Raw genomic sequence first — 11,884 nt, forward strand, 5'->3', positions numbered from 1 at the left:
TCCCTTCCCAAATATTGAACACATTTAGTTCTCTTCATGAAATAAAATTTAATTTGTCTCCACATATCATGAGATTTTTGCTACTTTTATCTATTTGAGACAAATAAAAAATTCAATTTAGTATCCGCTAAATGTTTAAATTCAGCTTCTTTGCAAAACTTTTTTTTATTAATATTTATATTCTAATTTCAAAACAAATTATAAATTCTGCATTAATAATAAAATATATAAAAATTATAAATAATATTAAAAAAATTCATATATACCTATGCATAAGTAAAATACAAGTAAATAGTTTTTCATATTAACACATAAAAATGAAAAACATATAGACAAAAAAAAAATAAGAACAGTAATTTAAGTGAGATAGAAAATAGGCATTAATTTAAAAACAAGCGCATCATTTATAATATTACAAAATTTAAATAAAATAAAAAAAGACAAAGTAAATATCTAAGAAATAAAATTTAGTAAGCTTTGATATTGCAAAAACAAAAAAAAATACCAAAACAAATTTATAATGCAAGAGCCACCAATTCGAACTCTATACAATTTCTAATAAATTATTTATTATATAGATAACGAAAAAAAAAGAAAAAACTTAGAAAATATGTTAAAAATCGAAATTTAAAAACAATACGATATACGACCGCAATGACCAATAATTGAAAAAAAAATAAATAATAAAAATGCTACTTTTTTTTCGGTGGCTTTTCATTTTTCCCCCCACATAAAATACATTTTACATAATATATCTTTCAAAAACCAAAAGCACTTTTACTGCAACAAAAAAACCAAAGAGCTTAAAAATTAACTATAACATAAAAAAATATATATAAAATGGGAAAAAAAGAATTAATTTGAATATCGTTTTTCCATTTTTCTTCCAAAATAATTTAAAATTTAATTCGAAAAATAATTTTTTTTTATTTTCGTTTTTTCCTCTTTTAAAATCCAATTAGAAAAATAGACTTAAACTCAACTATAATAAAAATACAATAACCGGAACATATAGTTATTTACACTTAGAATTATTATGAATACTACTACTATACTATTATTATTATTATTAAACTATTATTATCAACTATACGATATTATTCTTACAATTTTTTTCATTCAAAAGAAAATTGAAGCAAAATAATGCATTTGACAAGAATGAAATAAAACCAATTAATAAAAACAAAACTTTAACGAAATTTAATTAAAAATTTTAATAAAATTTAAAATTGAAAAATAAAGACAAATTTATGTATGCTAAATAGAGAATGAAGGTTATATAAAAAAATTGATTTTCATAGAAAAAATTAACAAAAAAAAAACAAAATAAATAAGAAAATTGAAAATTATAAAAAAAATTATACTAAAACGGAAACACTAGCAATAATAAATAAAATTTTAATTAACAAAATAAAATAAAAAAAATAAATAATTTTAGAAATACAAAAGAAAATAATTTTTTTATTATTTCTCTTTTTCAAATTCCTATACGAGTACTATCATTTGATCGATTTTTTATTTTTCTTTTTTTTTTTTTTTAACTTAGAAGTATAAAGTACCTACCTTATTAACGAAATGTTAAATCTATAAAACTTCCTATATCTTATACACATATTAAACAAAACAGACAAAAACAAAATAAACAAAAAAAAATTAATATTATTATTATAAAATTAAATTTATAAAATTACAATTGTATTACAAAAATATATAATATATGTATTTGTATAATAAACAACCACTTTTTTCAAAAATTTTTACACTTGAGTGTTTGTTTTAAAATTAAGAAAATCAAAAAAAAAAAGAGAAAAACCTTAAAAAAAACAACTTAATGTAATAAAAATTAAATCTAATTAAAAAACAAAAACAAAATTAAATAATAATTAAAAAAAAAGAAAACTAAAATATTATATAAAACTATAAAATTTACATAAAATCTTTATCTCTATTTATTATATATATTACATACTTATATATTTTGTAAACCATTAAAAATATTCGAAAACAAAAAATAAATATAATACAAAAAAAATATATTATTATAATTACTATTAAAAAATTGAAAAAAATTTCACAAAAAAAAACTAAACAAGAAATGACAAAAAAAACATTATCAAAAAAAAACAATTTTTTTTTCCGTATAATTTTATTTTATATAACCTTATTATATAAATACTTAATAAAAAAAAAAAAAAAAACATTTTCTCTACTACCGATTTGTTGATTAAAATTAAGTATAAATGTTTATAAATAAATAAATTAAAAAATAAATATATATTTTATTTTTTTTTTATTTTTTTTTTTTAATATTTTTAAATTTATTATATTTGAATTTCAAATTTTCAATGTATATTAAATTCTTTTTCATTTAATAATTTTTTTAATCATATTATATAAAATTCAAATGTATAGCAATTATTTAAAAAAAAAAATTAATTAAATTTAAAAAAAAAAATTTTTTAAATTAATTTTTAATAAGCGCATTTTTTTCCAATTCTGTCGGAAATGTGCTATTAAAAAATGAATATATTTATTTTTTAAAATAAACAAAAAGGATGACAATTGAAAATATAAGAGACATTAAAATTAAAAAAAAAAATCAAAACAATAAAATAATCAGTGGAAAAAAAACACTAACAAACAAACATAGTAATTTCAGTCATTATATAAACAAAAACAAGAGTATACAAAAACAAAAACGGTATTAGAAAATAAATAGAAAAAATTATATACGATATATAACATGTATAAAATAGTTAAATTGATGAAATACGAATGGAAAGAAAAATTTTTAGAGAATTATAGAAAAAATTATATAAGATTAAACAAAAACAAAACAAAAATTTCTGCTAATATTAATTATAAATAAATAAATAAAAACAAAACGAAGCAAAAAATATGGTTATTTAACAAAAAAAAAATAAAAAACCCCTTTAAAAACAAAAATTAAATCAAAAAAGAAAGAAAATAGAAATAACAATGAAAAAAAAAATAATTTAAATTGATTATTTTTGTATATTTAAAAATTAATTTTTTTTTTAATTTTTTTTTAGTTTTTTTTTAATCTTGTTTCTTTGAACTCTTATAATGATTATTATTTCTGATTTCAAGTTTTATCGTTGATTGAAAAATAAAAGCATAACTTTTTATTCAAAAAATAAACAAAAATAATTTTTTTTTCCTATTAATAGAAATATAAAACATTTTATGATTAGATTGTATTTTAGATGCAGCACACTTATCCCTATTAAAACGCATTTTGCATTCACTACAACTTTTGATAGCTGGACAACAAAAATTACGCTTTTGTATGTAATTAAGTCTACTCCAACTTTAAGAAATATTAAACGGGAAAATAAAAATACAACATCAAGCAAGCACTTCAAAACTTTTTTAATTTTCTAATTTTGAATCTGCTGTCAATCAAAACATATGACTTGATAGCAAATTTAAGTTGTTGTTGTGATTTTACGTTTGAATTTAAGTGTTGTTGTGATTGTTGTTGTAATTTTGAAAGTATCAAATTTTGAAACACTATTTTGCATCATAAATAGCTACAGATGTGTATTTCATTCACTGTAATTAGAGAAGAAATTTACGATAGTCAAATTTTGAAATGTATCTCTGCATTCACATTCGAAAGGGGCTTTGTGACTCCGATGGAAGTTTCGCGGCTTGAGTAACTGCTATAATGCAATTTTCCAGGGGCCTAGATATAGTACTAATGTAGGTGAGTAAGGGAAACACAAAAGATTCTCCATTACGACGTAGGGACGACCTCAGGCCAAAATTATTTTTCGTGTACGAATAAATGATATCATATTACTAGATTTTAATATTTGATTATACTGTCCAACCTACTTAGATACGGTAATATGTATGCAATGCGATCTCTTAATATATAAATATTTTCTCTCACCAAAATTTTTCTTTAATCAGTTGTGTACCCCCTCGATATACGATATTTCGATTTACGCTCTTTTAGCTTTTAATACCACTAATATACATAACGTCGTTTCCCTCGTTTTAAACTTTTTTTATAGCATTATTTTATAGCATTATAAAGAATTTGAAAAATGTTTTAGAAGAAGTTGAAATAATTATTTAAGTTTTGTTACATAAATGAATTTAAAAGAAAAAATTGAAATAAATTTTTAATTTCATAGTGCATACATAATTGTTGTTTATTATTTCATATATGAAAAGGAATGTGTATGAGGGTGTTTAATATAAATTTTTTTATATGTACCACGAATAACGTCATTTCGATTTACGTAGTACATTTTCAGTCCCAAAAACGTTGTTAATCAAAGGAAACCTGTATATGCCAGTCCAGTATGAATCCCTTAAATTGTAATGATTGCATATCACTCGGGATCAATATTAATATATAGTAAAGAATTACATTTTGCTAAAGTACCCTAGTTAATGTGCTTTTAAAATATAAATTTTTTCTTATCTGCGTTTTGTAGAAGAACAATGTACCAAAAAAAAAAACAGGTAAGTACAAAATAAATTGGTTTTTTTGAAGCAAACCGTATCCATAAAAGTTTTGTTAAATTTTTAAAGCTTTACTTTCTTATTTGTACAATATTTGATCTTGCATTCGTGCCTAGTTTATTAAGAATGTATTTCTAACACCATATGTGAAATATAAATAAATTCCTTTGATTTTAACTTTTTAATTTAGCTTACAAATTTTATAAAAATTTGATTTTTACTTCTATCATAGCGAACTGAAATTTGTACTTTGTTGAAAAATAACAACCAAAATTATCCCAACTAACAAAGAACTAAAAGCTTTTAAACTACTTAAATTATTGTTTTGTATTTTTAATATTTTTGTTAAATTACTAAAATAATTTAAATTTGACAGTTTTAAATCTAATCTAATCTAGACATCTTCTAATGCATAATAAAATAATTTTATTATTTCAATAAAAATGAATTTGTTAATTAAATGAAACAAGAAAATAACACAAAAATTATAAGTTCTTGAAATTTTGGCAAATCAAATATTTTTCCTCTTAGAGACTTATTGACCTAGAATTATAGAACAAAATAATGAAGATATCAAATTTTTTTGCCAAAACAAAAATTTCATCTATACAATGAAGTTCATTAACATTTTAGAAAGAAAAAAAAATTTTAACAAAACATTTAAATTTTATTTTTGTGACGATCATTTTTAATTTTATTTATTAGACTATGATAATATAAGATTTAAAACAAAATTTACGAAAATTTTATACATAATGCCAAAATTTTCAGAATTTCACTATCTTAAATTTTATTTCATTAATACTAAATCAAATATGCATGCAGATAACTTTTTCTTTCTTTTTATTCATCAAAAATCAGAAATTATAAAAATTCCTACAATATTTTTGCATAAATTTTTAAAAGTATTTGAATTTCATCTATGTCAAATATTGTAATGAATATTCTTATAAATATATTATTATACAAAAAAAGTTTTAATAAATATATGTTAAACAATTTCCGAAATCTTATGATTTAAATAAGTAGACTTATTGGTATATTTTATGCAATCGTATACTTATAAGTATAATATAAAAGAATTAACATACGGGGGAATCTATAGTATTTATTACCGACTGCATTGCATACAATAAGTGAGATTATGAGATGGCACTAAATTTCACATATCGAATTTTTATCGGAAATTAGTTTCTCCATGCTGAGGAAGCAGAATTAAACTATTTTTTGACGGGTGTTTTTCGGTCTTTCTAACCGTCTGTCTGCCTGACTATATGTCTGCTTGTCAGTCAGCCAGTTTGTCGGCCAGTGCACAGCCTGAGACGGTGTGATCAAATTTTTTATAGCGATATTGTCATGTCTCTGGAATTGGATCTTTACTACGAGCAACTTGACGTTTATTACGGGCTGCATTTAAATATTTGCACGTACATAGAGAAATAATCGAACGGATTTTCTTTGAAATTTTAACAAATAAATTCAGGGTGGTTGAACAATGAAATTATATAATTTTTGAGAATGTTAACTTGAATGTAAGAATCTATTTCTCCTTTAATCCTCTTATTTTTGCGAAATAAAACTGCTCCTTTACAGTAAAAAAAAAAGATGAGTCTGCCGTCTAAAAGAAATGAGTTTAATTTTAACCTAATTTTAATTAAATATTAAGTTAAATGTAATATAAAAGACATCAATACCTTCAAAACTGCTTTAAATGATTCTTGTTTATTTACGATACCACAGTCATTACCTTTAATCACACTAATTTTTGTATGTTTGGCAATAGGTTTAGACCAACTTTTCTGCATCACCCTATATCACATTCCAAAATTTTGCTTTGGTAATTTTTGTTGGATTAACAGAGAAAATTGCCACCCATTCAGTCTCTTATATCTCAAACTCCAGCTCTGTTAACGTTTTTCTGTGTCCCATTTGAATTGTTTTTGCAGATTGTGTACAACCCAAAAAAAAATTGTTCATATCTTAGAACCTGTTATAATCATACAATAATCAAATTTTGTATAATCTAATTAAATTTGTTTATGATTGTCATATTTTCGGAATTATACCGATAAAAATTTTTGTAGTTATTAAATTGTTACAATAATTTCAATAAAACTTTAAGAATATGTAATTTTGTGGTATCAAAACTTATTATAAATACATGATTAGTAACAGGGCCGGCATTCTAATAACATGTCAATAGTATCATCATGAAATTTTCTGTGAGATGTCGCTACGACTCTTAAAAACACTTAATATTTTCTTGTTTTGATATTCCTTTCTTTGTTAAATTTTATATGTATTCTCTTCCAGTTTGTTAAAGAAGAAAAGAAGAGTTCCTGGAATTCATTAAAATTTTTTTATGTATGTGAACATATCAATTGACATTATTATCACATTTTAATTCAACATATCAATTAGCATTTGACTTCAATTTGACTTATCATATATCATTCTTTTTTTCAGCTTTGAAAGTTTCTACAGAACGTCTTTTACAACTAATTTATCGAATTTGTGTTTTTCACAAACAAATCAATCAAATGTTATTAATTAAAATGGTTTCAACAGCGTTCGTAGAGGCCACTTTGAAAAATATTCATTCTGCAACGTAATTGATTTACTTTTTAGCCTGACAGTTCGCTTCCTTTTCATCGCATTATGAACGTTAGTAGCCATTAGGACTTTTTTCTAGCAGTACCTTTGCTTCTTTAAAAAAAATATAAAAAATTATAACAATTTCTTTTTTCTTAGTACAATACATACACAGTTTGATTTTATCAAAAAATATATTATGCAATTAGAACGTCACCGTATAACAATTAAAATCGTGAAATGATTTTATACATTTTAAAGTAATCTACATAAAAAACATTTTATGAGACCAACAACTACTACAATATAACGAATAATGTGCTTTGACATACATATATACATTTTTTTTTCTAGATTAAATTCTAACTACATACAACTTTGATTGAAATCGATTAAATTACAAAACAATTAAAATCACAATTTTATTTGTAGATTATATTTTTAGATATCACACACAATTTTCAAGAGTTTGTTTAACATTTAAAATGAACGAAAAATAGCATGATTTAATTGTATATGCGTACGTATGAGTTAACATAAATTAATGTATGATTTTTAAATAAATGCATATAATACTTTCATTACCTGTTCGGTAGAAGTATTATTTTCTGATTCATGCCACCATTTCGTTGAAGGAATTTTACTATAGAGGCCTTCCTTTAATTTATTTTATATTTTAAAAAATCTGCTACCTTTACACTATTAATCAATCCTTTTGAATTTATGTGGATCTGCTTAAAAATTACAATTATAGTTACGTACCTATATTCTTAGGCCATATAATGCAAGATCATTAATTGAAGTAAAAACGTATCCACTGTTTTTCTATTTTCAAATATTTTTCTTTTTCAAATTTACAAATACATTTGAATATATTTTCGGTACACAACATTTTGCACTACAGTACTACTCCTGCCACAATTAAATAATGACCTATATATTGAATATAGCGAAACTAATTAAACAATTAGAAACAATTTACACTTAAAATTATACATATACATATATGTACATATATATGCGTTTGGATGTGTAATATATTTTGAGAATTTTGCAATATTAAGTTAAAGTTACGTAATATACTTGACTTTTCTATTATTCTTTTAATTTGTACTTCTTCTAAAAATAAATACTAAAATTTTATTTTTGTAATGGCAATTAATTATCGTACAAATAAGACAAATATTATATACTACTTTTTTTTTGCACAATAAATTCACTCAGGTGAGCGAAAGAAATCATTAACAAAAATCTATCCATTTAATATGTACATACTTTGTATAATAAGTTTACAATTATAGACATTTGTCTATTTATAGGAAAAATATAACATTAATTTAAGATGCATTAAAAATATAGCAATTTTGGTATTTTTAAACAAAATTTTACAAAATAAAATTCACATATTTGACACAAAATAATTAAATTCTTTGAAAAAGATTTTAACTTTGAGATTGAAAAATTTTATTAATTCAAAGGGCATTATTAACTTTACAATATCTGTGACTTCAAAAATGCAGTACAAAAAGTTTTAAAACAGTTTTAATACAGTTTTACTACCGCCGCAAAGCTTTTAATACCACTGCGTTGTATTAAAAATACGAAAGCTTTTACTACCTTTTTGAACATGAATTTGACGATCTATAAACTTTTTGACGTTTAGTAATTTTCAAAAACAGTTTTCTAAAAACAATAATATTATAAAATTAATCTTTTCAGAGTAAAATTAAAAATAAATGAATAATGAATTTTTTAAATTTATTGGATTGCAATAGCTTTAATCAAAACAGCAATTTAATAGAAATTAAAAAAATTTTAAACAAAAGAAGAAAAAAGAGATGTGCTCTCCTTTGTAATATTGTAAAACCAAACAAACTAACAAGGAAAATTCCAAAAATAATAAATTTCGACCAAATTATTCAAAAATATCCTGATGACGTATTTTTCAGTCATTTTCGAATGAGTACAGCTACCTTTGAAGTAAGTGTATATTCAAACATTAACAACTAAGCATAGATTTGAATTTGTAAATACTTTTAGGTGGTATATAACATGTTAGAGCCATCATTTGTTTCAAACCAGATCGGTCGGCCAAGTTTTCCGCTGAAATATTGTTTGCTTGTTACCATATGGAAATTGGCAAACAATAATACGTTCAGAGAAGTTAGTGACCGGTTTGGAATAGCACAGGGAACAGCCTACCATATTTTTGTTAAAATAACACGATTAATCGCCAAACTGAAAGGTAAAGTTATCAAATTCCCTCGAAGTGAAGCTGCACAAAGACAAATAATTGAAGGGTTTGAAAATAGTCGCTGCCGTCCTTTGCCAAACACCATAGGATGCATTGATGGTATGCATATACGAATTAGCAAACCTATAAAAGATCCAATAAATTTTCCATTTTCAAAGAACAAATCCAAATGTAACAAAAGTTGTTGAAAACTTTCAATTAGAATATAAAAATGTAATGTCACACACAAAAATATTACTTTTGCTTTTACATAATGAACGTTACCAAAGTTTAAAAAAAAATAGCTCATTATACTAAATTTTAGAAAAAAACTGGACGGCTTACAATTTTCTGTCAAAAATTAGCTTTTGTTTATTTATTATTTAACACTGGTAACATATTTATGACATGTATATAAAATGCAGCCTAAATTTTTTCGCTACTCTCTCTGCTTTTATTTTACGTATCCACTACATTTATTTTACATTTTTGAATATGATACAACGTCAAGAGCTTTTATAATACATTTTTGAATATGATACATTGTAGCAAATACGTTTTTACTGCATTTTTGAAGTCACAATATCTTTCATATAAATATTTTAAGAAATTATGATTTTTTTCAATATTAATAATATTTTTAATATTAACCTTTAATTTAGAACTTGTTTTATTTTAATTTAATTCAATAATAATAATAATGCAATAACACTTTGAAAATATTCACCTGTACTCATTTTTAAACAAAATTCAACAATATGGCAATAAAAAATGTCATTGAAACTCAATTCAATAAATGGCAATTAAACAAAAGTTGTAAAAATTTTCATGAAAATTCCTAAAAAGTCATTTTAACCATTTATGATGCGCTAATCTTAATTTATGATTCAGTTTTTAATTTTATTTTTATTGTACAATAAATTCATCGTAATCAAAAAAATTTTTTAAATTAATTTCATTTATTTTAAGAATTTTAATTATTTATTAACAAAAATTCATATTATGGTAAAAATATATTTAATACTCAAAATATATTCTTACCATTTTAATATTCTTAACATTTCTTACTATCTCAATATTAAAAATAGTTCCCATAATTCTTTTAAGCGAATTCGTGAAATTACTTAGTCATATTTTTAATTTTGTTGCAAAAATAATAAAATTATATTATTTATATTACTTAAAAAATTAATGTATTAATTGTTGAACCCATAAAGATTTAAAGAACTAAAAAAAAAATTTTTTTTATTGATGAATTTAATTCAAAATTTAATTATTCTATAAGTTAATAAATTAAAAATTACATGAGCAGAAATTTAATATTTTTTTGTGTACTTTTTGAAAAACGAAAATACTATTTAGAAAATTAAATTTCACCTTTGAATAAGTAGCATTAAACCAATTCTAAAGTATAATTCTAATTCCAAATATATTTATTGTATTTGGGAAATTAATTCTTGCGAATTTTACTGAGGTAACTTAGTAACTAATACCCTCAAATTATGCTGTTTTTCTCAAAATATAAAATATAAGCATTGAAATTAATAGTACGAAATCAGTACCCATATTGTAGAGCTTCATATTTTACAAATCTGCTATAAATATTATCATAGGCTCAAACCGCATTATATTAGTAAACATAAATAAAAAGTCTTAAATCTATTAGTCTTAAAAACTAATTTATATAATATTGAAAATACCATAATAGTACCGTGTTATAAAATTCCGACTCTTATAAGAAAACTTTGTTTATATAATTTATTATTTAATAATTCCGACAAATTCAAAAACAAACACATGATTTTTGTCCTATTATACGGTCATTTAATTGTCATAAATATGATGATGATAAATATTACAACAATTATATTTTATCATTAATCAAATTCATCACAACAAAATTCAATTAAATACTAAATTTTAAAAAACCAAAATAAAATAAAAAATTTGAATAATTTAAACTTGTTGAAAAATTTTGGCGCTTTTCAATTTTTTAACATTTACTCGTGCTAAAACATAAGTACCTTTACATACGTCATGTACATATATGTATATATATTAGAACTATAATTATGCTACAACAGTTTAATAGTTTGGGCACGTATGAATATATAAATATATTTTTTATATAAACAAGGGCTTCCATATACAAAACTATTTCTATAATGTAATATTATAGAAAATTTGTTTTATATTACCTTGTATTGTATTATTATTTTAATTCAAATAAAATGGCTTTGCATCTAGTTAAAATGGTAAAGACCTGATAAACAACTATTTTTAAAAGCAACACCCATTTGAAATTGATTAATTTTTTAAAAGCATAAGAAACAAAAAATAAAATTAAGAAAATATATATATATGTATGTATGCAACGTCAGTATATGCATGAATCTCAATAAAATAAAGGATCCACCTCAATGTTATCATAATGAATGTTGGAATTTACATTTAAACATATAGTATACTTATATTCATACACATCATATATAAATTTGTATAATGTAATATCAAAAGAGCATTTTTTTTTAGTTCAAATAATTGAAATGAAACAATAAA

The sequence above is a fragment of the Condylostylus longicornis genome, unplaced genomic scaffold (genome assembly GCF_029603195.1).
Source record: "Condylostylus longicornis isolate FDR11 unplaced genomic scaffold, ASM2960319v2 ptg000044l, whole genome shotgun sequence".
NCBI lineage: Eukaryota > Metazoa > Arthropoda > Insecta > Diptera > Dolichopodidae > Condylostylus > Condylostylus longicornis.